Genomic DNA, 15,075 nt, shown 5'->3' with positions numbered 1-15,075 from the left:
ATGCCCGATGTCCCCATTACTATTCACCCTTTATCTGGAACCGCTATGCTTAAGCGTAATTCAGTGGAGTTATATCCATGGCTTCAATACACTGGGTAATGAAGTAAAAGTCTTAGCTTATGCCGATTATTTAACGTTCTGCACGGATAAGTCCAGCGTTGAAAAGGTAGTGTCAACAACAGAGGAATTTGGCAGCATATCAGGAGCATGAATGAACTCCGCGAAAAGCTTAGGTTTATGGATTGGCTGATGGTACTATAAACGTAAACGGCGAAGGGGGGATTTTGTCCATGCTTCTTTGTCATGTCAAAGCTACGCAGTAAGCAGGCAGTCCCTTAACTTCTTCGTCCCTAGACGCACAGATGGGTACGTCTTCAGACAATTTTGCACTCGAGTCTGTCGCAAACAAAACACGCACACAGATATAGGATCCCCAGTCCTTTACACACTAGGCAGTTGTAGACTTGGCAAGGCAGAGATTCTTGCTACTCAAAATGCACGTGCTTGGACTGATTAAAAAAAAGCTGAAAGGACGGGGCCGGGGGAGCAGAGTAGGAAAAATTTCAGAGAACAATGCAACAAATAACCCACCTTATCAAAAGAGTGACGAGCAAAAGGCATGGACTCAAGGAGGAAGACTGCATTAGAATAATACAAGCGCTGCTCGTGAGCACCATCACCTACGGAACCCCATACGTTGACATGAAGAACAGTCAACGAAACAAAGTAGACGCCCTCATCGAAAAATCCTACAAAATTGCGTTGGGCCTGTCCCCTTCCACATCCACAGTGAAACTACTCAAAATGGGAGTTCATAACACGTAAGAACAGCTCGTGGAAGCGCACAACGTCAAACAACTGGAGAGACTAAAGCTAGCAAAAACGGGAAGAGCCCTGCTCCAAGATTTGGGCTACCAAGTCGAGGAAGAGAGGCACCTACCTCAGCCTACCCCCCCCCCCCCCGAGATCAGAGACAAGCTACACATAAGTACCATTCCCAGAAACCCCGCAGGGGCGTCTGCGTCAGCAGGCGTTTGGTGTGTTGCGACACCACGGACCCGAGCACACGAGGGTTGGACCCTCCCGCGTGTAGTCGTGCTTGGCTTAGCCGTGTCCGGGGAAAGGGGGATCCTGGAGGTTGAGCCGATGCTGGGTGATCGGACCTTTAAGGCCCCCGGCGGAGGCAACACACCTCTTTGGCCTCTGCTTCACGTAGACGGCACCCCCGGACTGACCCACCCGGGGGAAATCGGCAGCTGTCTTTTCCTATCCTCCCCTCCACCTTTCACTTTCCTATCTTTCTTACAACTTTCCTGTGTCCTCCTCTCTTCTCAGTTTTTTCACTTTTCATAGGCGGCGAGGGTTAACCTTGTTTGACCAACTACCCTGAGTTGTGTCATATTTGGTTATAGTTGAGGTGTACAGCTGGCGTGGGCTGGACTTGCATGCGAGTTCTTGTCCCGTCCCCTTGTTGGGCTCCATGGTGGGCGGCTGGCATCATGACCGAACATTAAACGCACTTTATGGCTCCACCTCTTTCAGTAAATGATCGCACCCCAAAAAGAGTGCGGGCTGAGGACATAACTTCCCAATGCTTCCAAAAAACAACCGAACATTTCCCCAGGTATCATGTCATACATAGTGAAGATCCAGATCAACCAGCTCGACAAATGTCCCCTTTCATAGTATCAAAATCTCTGACTTACTCCCTGGGCCTTGGCTACAAGGTGACGAAGCTAGCCAGTGGCGACCTACTCCTCCTAGTACGAGACAAAACACAATACTCGAAACTCCCAACCCTAGTGTCCTTTGGAGACGTCCGGGTTACTGTAACTACACACCGCTCACAAAACACAGTCAAAGGAGTAATATCTCAGCACGATTTCCTGAACCTTTCTGAAGAAGAGATGTTGGAGGGTCTGAAAGACCAGAATGTCACCGAAGTCCATCGTATCAAAATCCAAAAGGATGACAAGGAAATACCTACAAAACACATAGTCCTGACCTTTGCCTCCAGCCAACTCCCCGAATCCATAGAAGTAGGCTATCTTAGAATAAATATAAGACCATACATCCCAAATCCGAGACGATGTTTCAAATGTCAAAGATTCGGCCATAGCTCTCAGAGCTGTCGTGGCCGCCAAACATGTGCCAAATGTTCATCAAATGCTCATGAATCTGTGAACTGTACCGCTGCACCACTGTGTGCGAACTGTGAAGGGGACCACCCCGCGTACTCGAGATCATGTCCGACCTGGAAGAAAGAAAGAAATAACGATCAAAACCAAGGAAAACATAACGTATCAAGAGGCACGAAAACGACTCCCCTCAACATTTCAATTCAGAGCAAAAACAAATTTTGCCGATGTGGTGCGCAGGGGCGGCACACCACACCAGGCCTCGGCCACCGCCCAGGCAAAGCCTGAGGCAGGGCCACTCCCGCCCCCGACAGACGCAGCGAAGGCTGCTCTGGCATCTCTGAACAAAGACGCGCCGGCCTCTCAGTCGGCCACCCGCAAGGCTTCCCCCAGTCGAGAGAAGCCTACAAACCGTACACCCGCTGGTTCACCGCGGAAGTCCAAAGGCTCTAATGAGGCAATGGACATAACACAAAACTCGCCTCTGCTGCAGCAGAAGCACAGCTCCCTGGAGCGAAAAAAAAAGAAAAAACCCCAGTTTTGGCACCCAAAAAACCAGCATCCTAATTTTTTAACTACACTCATCAAACATGGCGTTCCTTATACAGTGGAACTGCCGAGGACTAATAAACAACTACGGTGACATAAAAGAACTGTTAAACACACTGTCCCCGGTGGCTTTATGCTTACAGGAGACCAACTTAGGTCCCAAACAAAAAAAAACATTTTAAACAAGTACAATGTCTTTCGGTCTGACCGAGAACACGCAAGTAGACTGTCTGGAGGTGTTGCTACTGTAATTAAGACTGGTGTTGCAACCCAAGAAATCAAACTTAAAACCAAATATGAAGCTGTTGCTGTCACTGTCATCCATTTTAAGACGATCACAATATGCAATATATATCTTGAGCCACACCTAACAGCAACACTTCATGATTTAGAAACCCTTTTAGAACAACTACCAGAGCCGTACCTGCTTTCTGGTGATTTCAACGCCCACTCCGGTTTTTGGGGAAGTGCACACACTGACGCGAGAGGCCGTATTTTAGAAGATTTTATTTTAAGTAATAATGTTTGCCTCCTAAACACTGGCAAAAGTACATACTGCTCTCCGAGCACGGGAAAAATGAGTTGCATAGATTTGTCTTTTAGTTCACCCTCCGTTTTTAGCGATTTGAAATGGGATGCCATCGACAACCCATACGGCAGCGATCACCTGCCTGTATTAATCAACCTAACCTCTCCACCACAAGTCATCCCAACAAAACCACGACGGTGGAAGTTACATTTAGCCGACTGGGCACTTTTTAAAGAAAGGGCCAGCTTAGATAAAATAGTTTTAGATGATTTAAGCATAGACGAACTGAATGAAGCTATCACCAACTGTATTTTAACCGCTGCACGCATGGCAATTCCTCAGTCTTCAGGAGTACTAAAAGAGAATCACAAATTTTGGTACACAGAAGAATGCCGAGATGCAAAAAGGAGACAAAACAAAGCCCGGGGAATTTTTCGTAGGTACCCAACGCAGGAAAATTTCATCAAGTTCAAAAAGTTCAGAGCAAAAGCCCGGTATATCCGCCGTAATGCAGAAAAAACTTCATGGCAAGGTTACGTGTCCTCAACAAATAGCACAATTACGTCAAAACAAATGTGGGAGATGGTAAAAAATATAAATGGCAGCTACTCCCCATTCACGGTTCCATTTCTCTCTGACCCTGGTACACAGACAAATATAGAAGAACAGGCAGATATTCTGGGTGAATATTTTTCTGCGGTCTCCAGTTCATCTCACTATTCAGAATCATTCCTGAACTACAAAAACACAGCTGAAAGACAAAGACTGCCGACAAGTGGCGGTACAATTGAACCCTATAATAACTTACTTACAGTTCAGGAAATAAATAGAGTGCTGTCCGCTGGTAAGCAAACTTAACCTGGCCCAGACGAAATTGATTATCATATGTTAGCTCATCTCTCTGAACCGGCTGTGGCAGCACTTTTAAACTTTTTTAACAAAGTTTGGGTATCGGGGAAGCTTCCTGAAGCCTGGAAGATGGCCATTATTGTTCCTTTATTAAAACCCGGAAAACCATTCACCCTTCCTAGCAGCTATAGGCCCATAGCTCTGACTAGCTGTCTAGCAAAGTCTTTTGAAAGTCTATTGAATATCAGATTAACATTTGTGTTAGAAGACCGGGAGCTCCTAGATGTCCATCAATGCGGTTTTAAGAAGGCTTGCTCCACCACCGACCACCTTGTCCGTCTTGAAAACACTGTTCGTGAAGCTTTTATACACAAGCAACACTGTCTATCTGTCTTCTTCGATTTAGAGAGGGCATATGATACAACGTGGAGGTTTGGGATCATTCAGGATCTGGTTGAACTAGGCATCCGCGGCAGGATGTTGAACTGCCTGAAGGACTTCTTGTCTAACCGTACATTTCGTGTCCGCCTTGGCTCAACCCTATCAAGGAATTTTATTCAGGCAAATGGAGTACCTCAGGGATGTATTTTTAGCACAACACTCTTCATTGTAAAAATGAATTCTATCAGGAAAATAATTCCAAGCTCCGTTATGCATTCTCTCTATGTAGATGATCTCCAAATAGCTTGCACATCCTCAAACATATCAACATGCGAATGACAAATACAGCTAACAATAAACAAACTAGCAACATGGGCAGACAGAAATGGTTTCCGTTTTTCCCCACAGAAGTCGGTGGCCATTCTTTTCTCACTCAGACGAGGCATACAAATAGATCCCACCCTACACCTGAACGAAATAAATCTACCCGTAAAAAATGAACATAAATTTCTAGGTGTAACATTTGACAGGAAGCTCACCTTCCTGCCTCACATAAATGCTTTGAAAAAGAAAGCTTCTCAGTCCCTGAACATAATCAAAGTGCTGTCAAGAAAACAATGGGGAGCCGATAGGACTTGTCTCTTACAAATTTACCGCTCTGTAGTACGCTCTACCCTGGATTATGGATGTATAGTGTATGGGTCAGCAAAACCATCGTACCTGAAACGGCTAGATCCAGTACATAATACAGGTTTGCGTCTCTCCACTGGTGCATACAGGACATCACCCATAAGCAGTCTCCATGTAGAAACCAATGAGCCATCACTTACAGATAGAAGAGCCATGCTCACATGCTCGTACATTCTAAAGATCCGTTCGCTTCCTAAACACCTATGTTACCCCATAGCCACAAAGTGCCCATCAAGAACACTGTTTAACAACAAACCACAAGCTATTAGGCCACTCCTCCTACGTTTCGAAGAGATATGCCAAAACCTCGACATGCTGGACATATTGCCAAACATTGCCCAAAGGCGAGGTCCACTGCCGCCATGGTACAATTTTCCTGAAATCTGTGATTTCACTCTAACACACTTCCGTAAAAAACAAATTCCGCAACAACATATAATACAGGAATTCCTCACACTTGAAGAAAAGTACAGTAATTTTGCAGCTTTTTACACAGACGGTTCAAAAACAGATGCTTATGTAGGAAGCGCAGCTGTACAGGGGAATTGGAATAAAATAGTAAGACTTCCACAGTGTGCTTCCATCTTCACTGCGGAAAGTTGTGTCATCTGTGTAGCCATAGAAAAAATAGTAACTGAGAGACTCGCCAACAGTGTTATTTACACAGACTCACTGAGTGTACTCACGGCCTTTCATTCTAGAAATGCAATGGCTCCTCTGCTTGGAGACCTCATACACAGCATTACAGCAGCCACAGCTCAAGGCCAAAACATCAGGCTCTGCTGGGTACCAAGTCATGTCGGCATAAAAAGCAATGAAAGAGCGGATTTGTGTGCTGCTCAAGCTTACGGCAAGCAAATTAAGAATGTAAATATGCCCTATAGAGATTGCATGAACTTACTGCATAGTAATGCAAGGAAAAAATGGCAGTCCACTTGGAACAGCGAACTGAATAACAAGCTACAATTAATAAAACCAGTTCTAGGTGAATGGAAGTCATGCGTGCACCAGAAGCGTTTCAAGGAAGTCATAATCTGCCGTCTGCGTATAGGTCACACACACATTACACACAACTTTCTGCTGAAGAAAGAAGACAAACCAATCTGCACTTGCGGAGATGACCTTACAGTCAATCACATTTTAATTTCATGTAATCTGGAAAAGCTACGGAAAAAGTGCTTTTCGCCGTTTTATAACCAATGCATCCCTTTTCACCCAGCACTGCTCTTGAGTGATAATGCAATTGTGGATATGTCTAGCGTTTTTAGATTTTTAACAGAAGCTGGTTTTCTTAAAAGTATGTAAGTCGTCACGCAGTACATCACCTCATACACCACAGCCATTTCTCATTCCTGAGAAAAAGGCTGAGGACTTTATTTGATTGGTTAGGAGCCTCGAGATCCTTGCTCTGGCAAGAATGGCCGCTGAGGTTACCCGACCTCCTTTAAAAGTTTTTATCAGTACCAATTATTCCTACTTTTTCTTACTCCATCATGAGGTAACTAACTATTTAAGCACACTACACCACCGACGATTATTTATATTTTTATAAAATTACACAGAAAATTCTATACCTCGAGCTTGGCGCATGATGGCCTTAGTTGCCTATGTGCCATAAAACACAACACAACACACATTCCCAGAAACATGCACCCCGAGTACGTCAAGGAAAGGAGACAGGCGAGAATACAGGCACTCAAGCACATACTGGAATGCACAAACAGCAAATAAGAAAATGTGAGATACACGGACGCAGCTGCGTACAGAACAAACGACCGACTCGCAATCAGCGTGGTCGACGAGAAGGCCGTGGTCGACGAGAATGCTGAAGAACTTACAGCCACATCCATACATGCCAAGGACGCGAGCACAGCGGAGGAGCTGGGCATAGCCCTGGCCATCGCAACGTGCAAGAAGACCCTGGTTACCGTCGTGGCGGACTCGCAAGAAGCTTGCAGGAGGTATGTGAACGGAAGGATCGGAAAGGCAGCACTTCAGGTCTTGACCAACACCGAGATAGAAACCGCACAAATCCTCTGGACGCCTGGACACGAACCTCTCGCGAGGAACCAGGCAGCGCACGCCGCGGCTAGAGATCATGCACGCCGAGCCATCTCCGACACGCAGAGAACACGGACCAACGACTGCGACGAGGATGATGAACGGATATCTAAGAAGTACTCGCACATCCTGGCGCACTACAGGAACCAGAGGCGTCACTACCCGCCCGCGCATAAGATGATGACTAGGGAGCAAGCTGTAACCGGAGAAGACTTCAAGCTGGAACCTACCCGCATGAACACTGCTGCACGCCATGTGTCCGGGCACCTACTGGCGAGACTGCAAGTTCTGCCCGCCGGACACGCCCAACACCTTGCGCCATATGGTGCTGGAGCGCAGAAATAACCGCGAAGTACCACCGTCATCACAACCACCAGGCGATAACATGCAGGCAGCAGCGAATATAGAGGAAGAATCGGAAGACCAGTGGGAGGCTCTGATGGGGACGCAAGGCCCTGACAGCCACATACGGTTGGTGAACAGGACTCGGACGGCGGCAGCGAGCCATGGCTACCTGGACTGAGGAGGCCACCCACCTTTGGGCTCAAGAAACCTGGTCTAACAATAAAGTGTATTTCTCTCTCTCTCTGTCTCCTCGTCTCAAATCAGCGGGAAGACTCGTTTAGCGGTACATTAGGGCTTCTATCCCGTCTCTCACATGTCGCCAGCAGGCGCCTACACTCGTCCACCGTTCCTAACGCAACGTACGTGATGAGGAACTGCCGCTCTCTAAAAATGAGGAATTTGTGCTCTCTAAAGGGGTCGTGATCATCAAACTCAAATGCTGTCTTCACTTCCGGTGGAGTCCTGGTCCAGCGAGGACTGCTCGCCGTGGACACAGCGCACCTCGGAGACGGTGCTGTTGAGCTCGTTGGCAACCATCCACTCGTGCTCGAGGATCTCCTCGAGGGTTGGTCGCTCCACCGGCACCAGCGCCAAGCAGCGGCAGATCAGGTCCTCGCACATGGGCGACAACTTCCCCCGGAAGTGGAGCTCGGCACGAAGGACCTGCTCATCCTCCTCGAAGGGAATGTCGCCGCACACCATGTTGTATACAGCAGGATGCCGAGCGACCCCATGGTGGCGGCGCGGCCGTTGTACCGGCTGTGCTGGATCCACTCGGGAGGGCTGTACAACCGGGTGCCGTCGAAGTCCGTGCAGAATCCATCTCGAAGGAAGGCTCCGGAACCGAAGTTTATGAGGTTCACCAAGAGGGTCTTGAGATTGACCAGAATTTTCTCGTCCTTGATGTCACGGTGGATGACGCCCACCTTGTGGCACGCCATCACGCACTAGACTATCTGCTTGAAGAAGAGCCGCGAAAGCGTCTCCTCAAGCACGCCTTTTTCGGTGTTGTAGTCGAAAAGGTCCTTAACCACTTCCGGCCGCTCCGTGATGAGAATAAGCGAGTCGGGGCGCTCGTACTAGTCCAGCAGCCGGATCATGCCCGGAACGTGCCCCACACACCGCTGGAGCACGATTTCCTATGGCACCCTCTGAGCATTGATCTGTTTCCAAGAGAAGACACACGCTCGTCTTGGGGCTTTTCCATACTACGTTTCCATACGTCTTAGGGCATTACCATACTAGGTTCAGTTTTTCATCTCTCCGGAGGAAGAAGACCGCGTGTGAAGGTCGAACTCCGAATGGGCTCCGGCTCTTGGAACACCTCACAGCTGATCCACAGTTTCCACAACGTGCTTACCACCACCAGTCGACGGATCTTAACCGGTGAAATCTTTTGAGACCAAGATCTCCCAGATCCGATGAGACATCGGCCCTTGGACATTTCGAGGCGAGCAGGCCGCAGTGCTAGGCCTAACGTAGGCGCCGCGATTACGGCGTGACAGCATCGCATGCCGCCCATGCCTACTGCACTGCTACCGTGACGATGGCTGCCCGAGGCCCCCTGCCTGCCGCAGCATTGGATGAAACCACACCAGCTGCCACTGTGGATCAAGAACCGACTCAAGACAACGAAAACGGTACTTGGTTTATAATGGCCCGAAAGCGCAAGAAACAGGTCCAAGGTACGTCGAGCTTGCCACCCAACACCGAACCCGCACAGCAGGACCACCTACATCTGACATTGCGCAATAAGAGCTCGCAGCTGCCCCCGCTACCGATCGACGACTTCAAAGTGGTCTTCCGAGCGAGAGATGGACTGAATCTTGGTGAGTGGCCGCAGCACTCTATAGCCAGAGCTATATGCACAGCGGCTCAATTAAACGAGAGCACGCTCCACCAGCTAACCATCCGCATACGCCGAGAGCAGAACGTCGCGTGGTCAGCACACCGGACGAAGAACTAGCGGCAAGACTGTAGCTGATCAAGTCTATATGCCTGGAAAACAAGCAGTACGAGGTTCAGGCTTGTGTGGCTGTTCCGGATGCTTCCTGCAAAGGAGTGATCTCCGGTATAGAAAAGAACAACGCCGACAACGCTATGACAAATATCCGATCACCGATGGCTCAGGTCCTGCATGTAAGAATGATGGGAAATTCAGCCACGGCCATCATCACGTTCTCTGGCATTCGGGTTCCCCGGTACATCTATTACGGAGCAGAATACCGGTGCTACATTCATAAACCCCGAGAGCAGCTGTGCAGCGTGTGTTTCGCCACGGGTCATCGAGCGGATGTTTGCCCAACCCCGGATAAACCCCGGTGTGCTGCGTGCGGAACTTCCAACCCCTCCGAAGGACATGATTGCACGCTGAAATGTTTTCATTGTGGTGGTGAGCACCCCGCCACTGACTCTCGATGTCCAGTAAGGCATCGCGAGCCCTTTAACAAGAGCCACGTGTTCCGAGAGCAGCAGAAAATCGCGGAGCAACAACTCCAGCAAGGTAACCACATTCAACAGTGCGGCACCTGCGACTACTGATGCAACACGTGGTCGTCCTCGCTACCCATCCCAGGGACACAGTCAGTCCCAAAGTCGCAGTAGGCCTAGGTTCCGCAGGCCGTCCAAGGACCAGAAGCAACCACGTGGTAGAAGCCGATCTGGGAGCCGCAGCCGGACGCAACAGAAACAGCTACCGAACGAACCTCAGGCCGCGTGGACGAAAACGCCCGACCATCACACCAGGAAGGTGACAGCGGTGAGTTGGTCAGCGCAGTTTCCCCCTCTTTCCTCCTCAATTCCTTTACCTCCGTCCGCACAGCAAACAAATAAACAAAAACTGTCTCCCACAGCGACGCTTTCACTCACCCAGACACACACACTCGCACCTGAGAAACTCCCTTACAATTCCTGCACCAAACAAGCAGTGTGCGAAATGATAGAGGAAATGGCAACCGTTTTGAGAGCGGAGATACAAAAAATGAAGGAAAAGATCATGGCTGATGTTGTAGCATGTACTTGACAGGTCATACAACAAGCCATGACTGACATGAAACAATTCATCAGTGCAACTTTTAGCTCAACTTTTAGTCATCAAAGCGACTCGCTTCCAGATTACACTCACGCCACTCGAGAACCAAGGTCACACCCTTATACCCGTCCGGCTCGTGTAACAGCTGCCCCCACCAGCGAGGCGGTATCAACAAATCATGGCCAGCAAACCTAAGAGGCGCACTACCGCCACCTTCCGGATGTGGTAATGGAATTGTAGAGGGTACCGAAGGAAGAGGGGTTACATCACACAGTTCCTAGCCACACGTCCTCACCCACCAGACGTTATAGCACATCAAGAAGTACATTGCACTCCCACACTCACTAAATACAATGCATACACCGACAAGCATGACACCACTAAACAACCACTAGCTGCCACCCTTGTGTCCAAACAAATCACAGTGATCGAGCACACGCTCGACAGCTCCCATATTCCGCATGTGCTCTTAGAAATCGTACATAGGAATCGATATAAAACAGCTTGTTTTTACTTAATATCTACAGTGCACCCAAATCGCGACGAGACGACTTCGGACAACTTTTTTCGGCCGCTACTAAACAAGCCAAAAATGAATTATTCTGGGAGATTTTAATGCGTCCCACCTAGCCTGGGGGTACCAAACAAACTCCAAAAGGCCGCCGTCTAGCCCACGCCATGAACGTTCATCAATTCACTCTGCTGACCTAACCGGACACACCAACTAGAACGGGCAACAGCGTAAGCAGGGTCATCGGTTGATAAATGTTAGAAGTTATAACTCAGCGCAAGAGGCACCTGCATGTATCAGAACATTCTGGATCGTTCTCGCCGATTCTATTTGTTGCCTGTGTTGTAGCCGCATCTTATGTGATCAGATCGCATGCGCGACGCGAATAGTGTTGTACATTTTGGAAGTCACGCGAGCGCCAGTGAGTACCCGTTCATCTGTGACGAGTGGGGCGTTCGGCTGGACGAGAGGAGAGCTCGAACTGTGGTTCGGAATTGGACGGCTCGGCAGAACAGTCACGGGATGGCGACGGCCCCGTAGGACCTGCTCCAGGAGCAAAGTGCAGCAGCAACCACAAGGGTTGTTGTAATGAGACATTGCAGGAAGCTTCGATCTTCCGTTGTAGCATGCCAGTACAAGGCATGCAAGAAAAAGGCGTGACATACATCTCATGATCCGGAAGTATGAGTGGCGAACTACAAAGCTTGAACATAGCAGCTCTGTACCGAAGTGGAAAAGAACCCAATGACCAATGGTCCCATGATGAGGACACGAGTTCCGCGAAGAGTAGGCTCCACATTATCGTGAAGCGTGGCCAAAGTGGAAGAGCGTACTATCTAAAGACAAATGTGCTTCAAAAGAGCGTAGAGGTATGCTACTGTTTTCGCTGTAGGACGACCATGTACTCAGACAAATTTTGAACATCACAGTTCCGTCTTTATTGCAAGTGTCAAAAAAGCAAAGAGCACAGAGAAGCAGCTAGGAAAAAGGAGCAGTGGTTTTGCGCGAGCTCGTGGAAGAAGCGCTAAAGAAAGAGTTTAGGGCTCCACTACGCTCGACCAGGTGCTTAACGCGCTTTATAGGCAGAATATGGTTAATACCAGTGGGAGACTGTACAGGGTGATGGAACTTTTTCTCTTGTTAGTACTCTTTCTTGTCGCGCAAGTTTATGGTAGGGATGTTCCTACATTGTGTGTTCTTTTCATTGCTGGTGTGTGATGTGTACTCAAATGTTGCCGTTAGGCCACTTCCGGACTCAAGCTCGTGACACAACGTACGGAAATTAGGGGTGAGTGACGAGTGGGGCGTTTGACGGAACGAGAGGACGAGGAAGGAAAGGAAGAGTGCGCGGGGGTGCGAGGTGGGCGGCACGCGAGGAGAACTCGAGCTCTCAAGGTTCGGGATTGGACTACTCGGCAGAACGGTCATGGGATGGCGCCGGCTTGGTGGGACCTGCTCCAAGAGCGATTGAGTCGGCTACCGGTCCGTCTCGATCGCTCAGCCGGGTAGCCCAAGCACGAGCGGCTAGCGGTCCACTCGGCCAACCATCCGAGCCTCCTGGGGACCAGGGAACGGCTCAGGCGGTTGAAGGTCCGCACTAGTGGCCGTGCTTGCGCTAACTTTCTACCCTACAGTGGCAAATAAAGTTGTTTCTCTCTCTCTCTCAACGTTCAGGAGCCGCCGCCGAAATAGAACCACGCTGCAGTTCGCGTGGCCGCCATCAATGCTTCCGGTCGTGTTACGCTGGCAGCAACCAGCAGCGCTCACCGCCAACGGGCCTGTCACGCTCCTCGAGCCCACAGCGGTGAGGGTCTTCGCGCTCTTTCCCGTTGCCCGAGCGTGGAAGCTCCACTAGACACGGCTGCGGTCATTCGAAGTACCCCGAGGACACCGCCGTGGTTCTGCGCGTGAGTTAGTCCCCCGTCGGGTGAGAGCGGACACTTCGTGATAGCGAACATTGCCGCGTCGACATGGACGACTAGAATAGAACCACGAAGTCTGCTCTAGGCTTGTTTAACTGCTGTATGAATTTTTGTGTTTTGTGTGGATGTAAATGCTTTGCGCACCCTGGCATGAAAAGGATGTAGACAATGTCAGTTCTTCATGCCTTTCTCGAAGTCTGTTGAGCCGTGGCCCCACGAAGCCCCGTGTATATCATATTTGACGAGCGTGCCAGGATTGGCTCATACCACCCACAGCCAACGCTCACGCACGGAGAGGAGGCATGGACTCCGACATGCTATACAACCTTGGTCGTGAACTTTGTCTCAGAGATACAGAGTTAAGACAATGGATAGAGGAGGAACGCGAAATGATGCGCGATTAGCAGGAGCAGGAGCGCGCAGCTGCGCGAGAGATGGCAGAGCAGCAGCCAAGACTGCTAGAGCAAGAACAAAAGGCTCTTGAGTTGAAGCTTAGGCTGCAAGAGAAGAGTAATAGTTCACACGCCGCTAATCAACTGTGCTGCTAGCATGGGGGTGATGGTGATCACAAATGTATGTAGTCCACCCACGAAACGAAGAGCAGTGCATGCCAAGTATCACGAACACCTAGTTCAAAGTGTTGGATACACACCGGAACGCGTGCAAAGCCTTAGGCTCTGCCCTAAGCAGACAAGGGGAATAACTGGAGAACATAATGACAGTCAAGAGACGTGTCTAAGCATCAGGATGGTCCTGTTGACCCAAGTGAATATTTGGATGGGCCATGTGTATATAGCGTCTCCGTGCCCGAAAGGGTCTCTGCGCCTTGTCCGTCCTACATGTTTTTCTTTAAGTCCGCGTCTCTGTGGCACGCTTTTCATCTAGTATACAAAACCAACTCGCCCACATCAAGCTTCTGCTGCCTCAGTATATGTGCATGCAAAGAGCAGCAGCAACCACAAGGGCTGATAGTAATGAGAAGAAATTGTCGAAAGCAGGAAACGACGGACAGCCGACGCTAGAACCTTGGACGAAGCTATGAGGAATACCTGCCCGGCGACCATGTTTAGATTTGGACCCCGATACGCCGACGAAGACTTAGTGAAAAACTTTTGCGACGCTATTTCGGACCGTATACAACATGCTATGACGTATTGGTGCACGGTACTATAAGGTCGTGCCGGACGGCATTACGCAATCACACCGGCGCCACTGATGACCTGAAATAGTCGATATAGTGAGCCTGACGCCATTCCACTACCGGTAACGAAATGTACGACTCTATTTCTTTGTTGCTTCGTATTTTTCTTTCCTGCGCGTGCTTTTGTTTACCGCTCTCGTGTTATGTTCGGAGCATCGTGATGATGCTATTTAAGAGAAGGATGTGACACGCGTACTTTATCTTTTACCTCAGACTGCGTTTCACCGGTTGATAAATGTTACAAGTTGTCACTGAGCGCAAGACGCACCTGCATGTATCAGAACATTCTCGATCGTTCTCGCCGATTCTATTGTCTGTGTTGTAGCCGAACCTTCTGTAATCAGATCGCATGCGCGACGCGAATAGTGTTGTACATTTTGGAAGGCACGCGACCGCCAGCGATTACCCGTTCATCTGCGACGAGTGGGGCGTTCCGTGGGACGAGAGGAGAGCTCGAACCGTGGTTCGGGATTGATCGGCTCGGCAGAATAGCCACGGGACAGCGATGGCCCGGTAGGACCTGCTCCAGGAGCAAGGAGCAGCAGCAACCACAAGGGTTGTAGTAATGAGACACTACAGGAAGCTTCGGTCTTCCGTTGTAGCAAGCCAGTACAAGGCATGCAAGAAAAAGGCGTGACAAACATCTCATGCTCCGGAAGTATGAGTGGCGAACTACAAAGTTTGAACATAGCAGCTCTGTAACGAAGTGGAAAAGAACCCCATAACCAATGGTCCCATGATGAGGACACGAGTTCCGCGAAGAGTAGCCTCCACATTATCGTGAAGTGCGGCCAAAGTGGAAGAGCGTACTATCTAAAGACAAATGTGCTTGAAAAGAGTGTAGAGGTTTGCCACTTTGTGCGGAGTA

General features: G+C 49.4%; 1 pseudogene; it reads right to left on the bottom strand.

The window, feature by feature from the left end:
• Positions 1-6,748: 6,748 nt before the first annotated feature.
• On the bottom strand, positions 6,749-8,986 carry LOC135918704 (serine/threonine-protein kinase pim-3-like; annotated as a pseudogene).
• Positions 8,987-15,075: the final 6,089 nt, after the last annotated feature.

Source organism: Dermacentor albipictus, chromosome 6 (genome assembly GCF_038994185.2).
Source record: "Dermacentor albipictus isolate Rhodes 1998 colony chromosome 6, USDA_Dalb.pri_finalv2, whole genome shotgun sequence".
In the NCBI taxonomy this organism is placed as follows: Eukaryota; Metazoa; Arthropoda; class Arachnida; order Ixodida; family Ixodidae; genus Dermacentor; species Dermacentor albipictus.
Note: the sequence above shows the minus strand (reverse complement) of the source record. Positions and strands in the feature narration are given on the sequence as shown.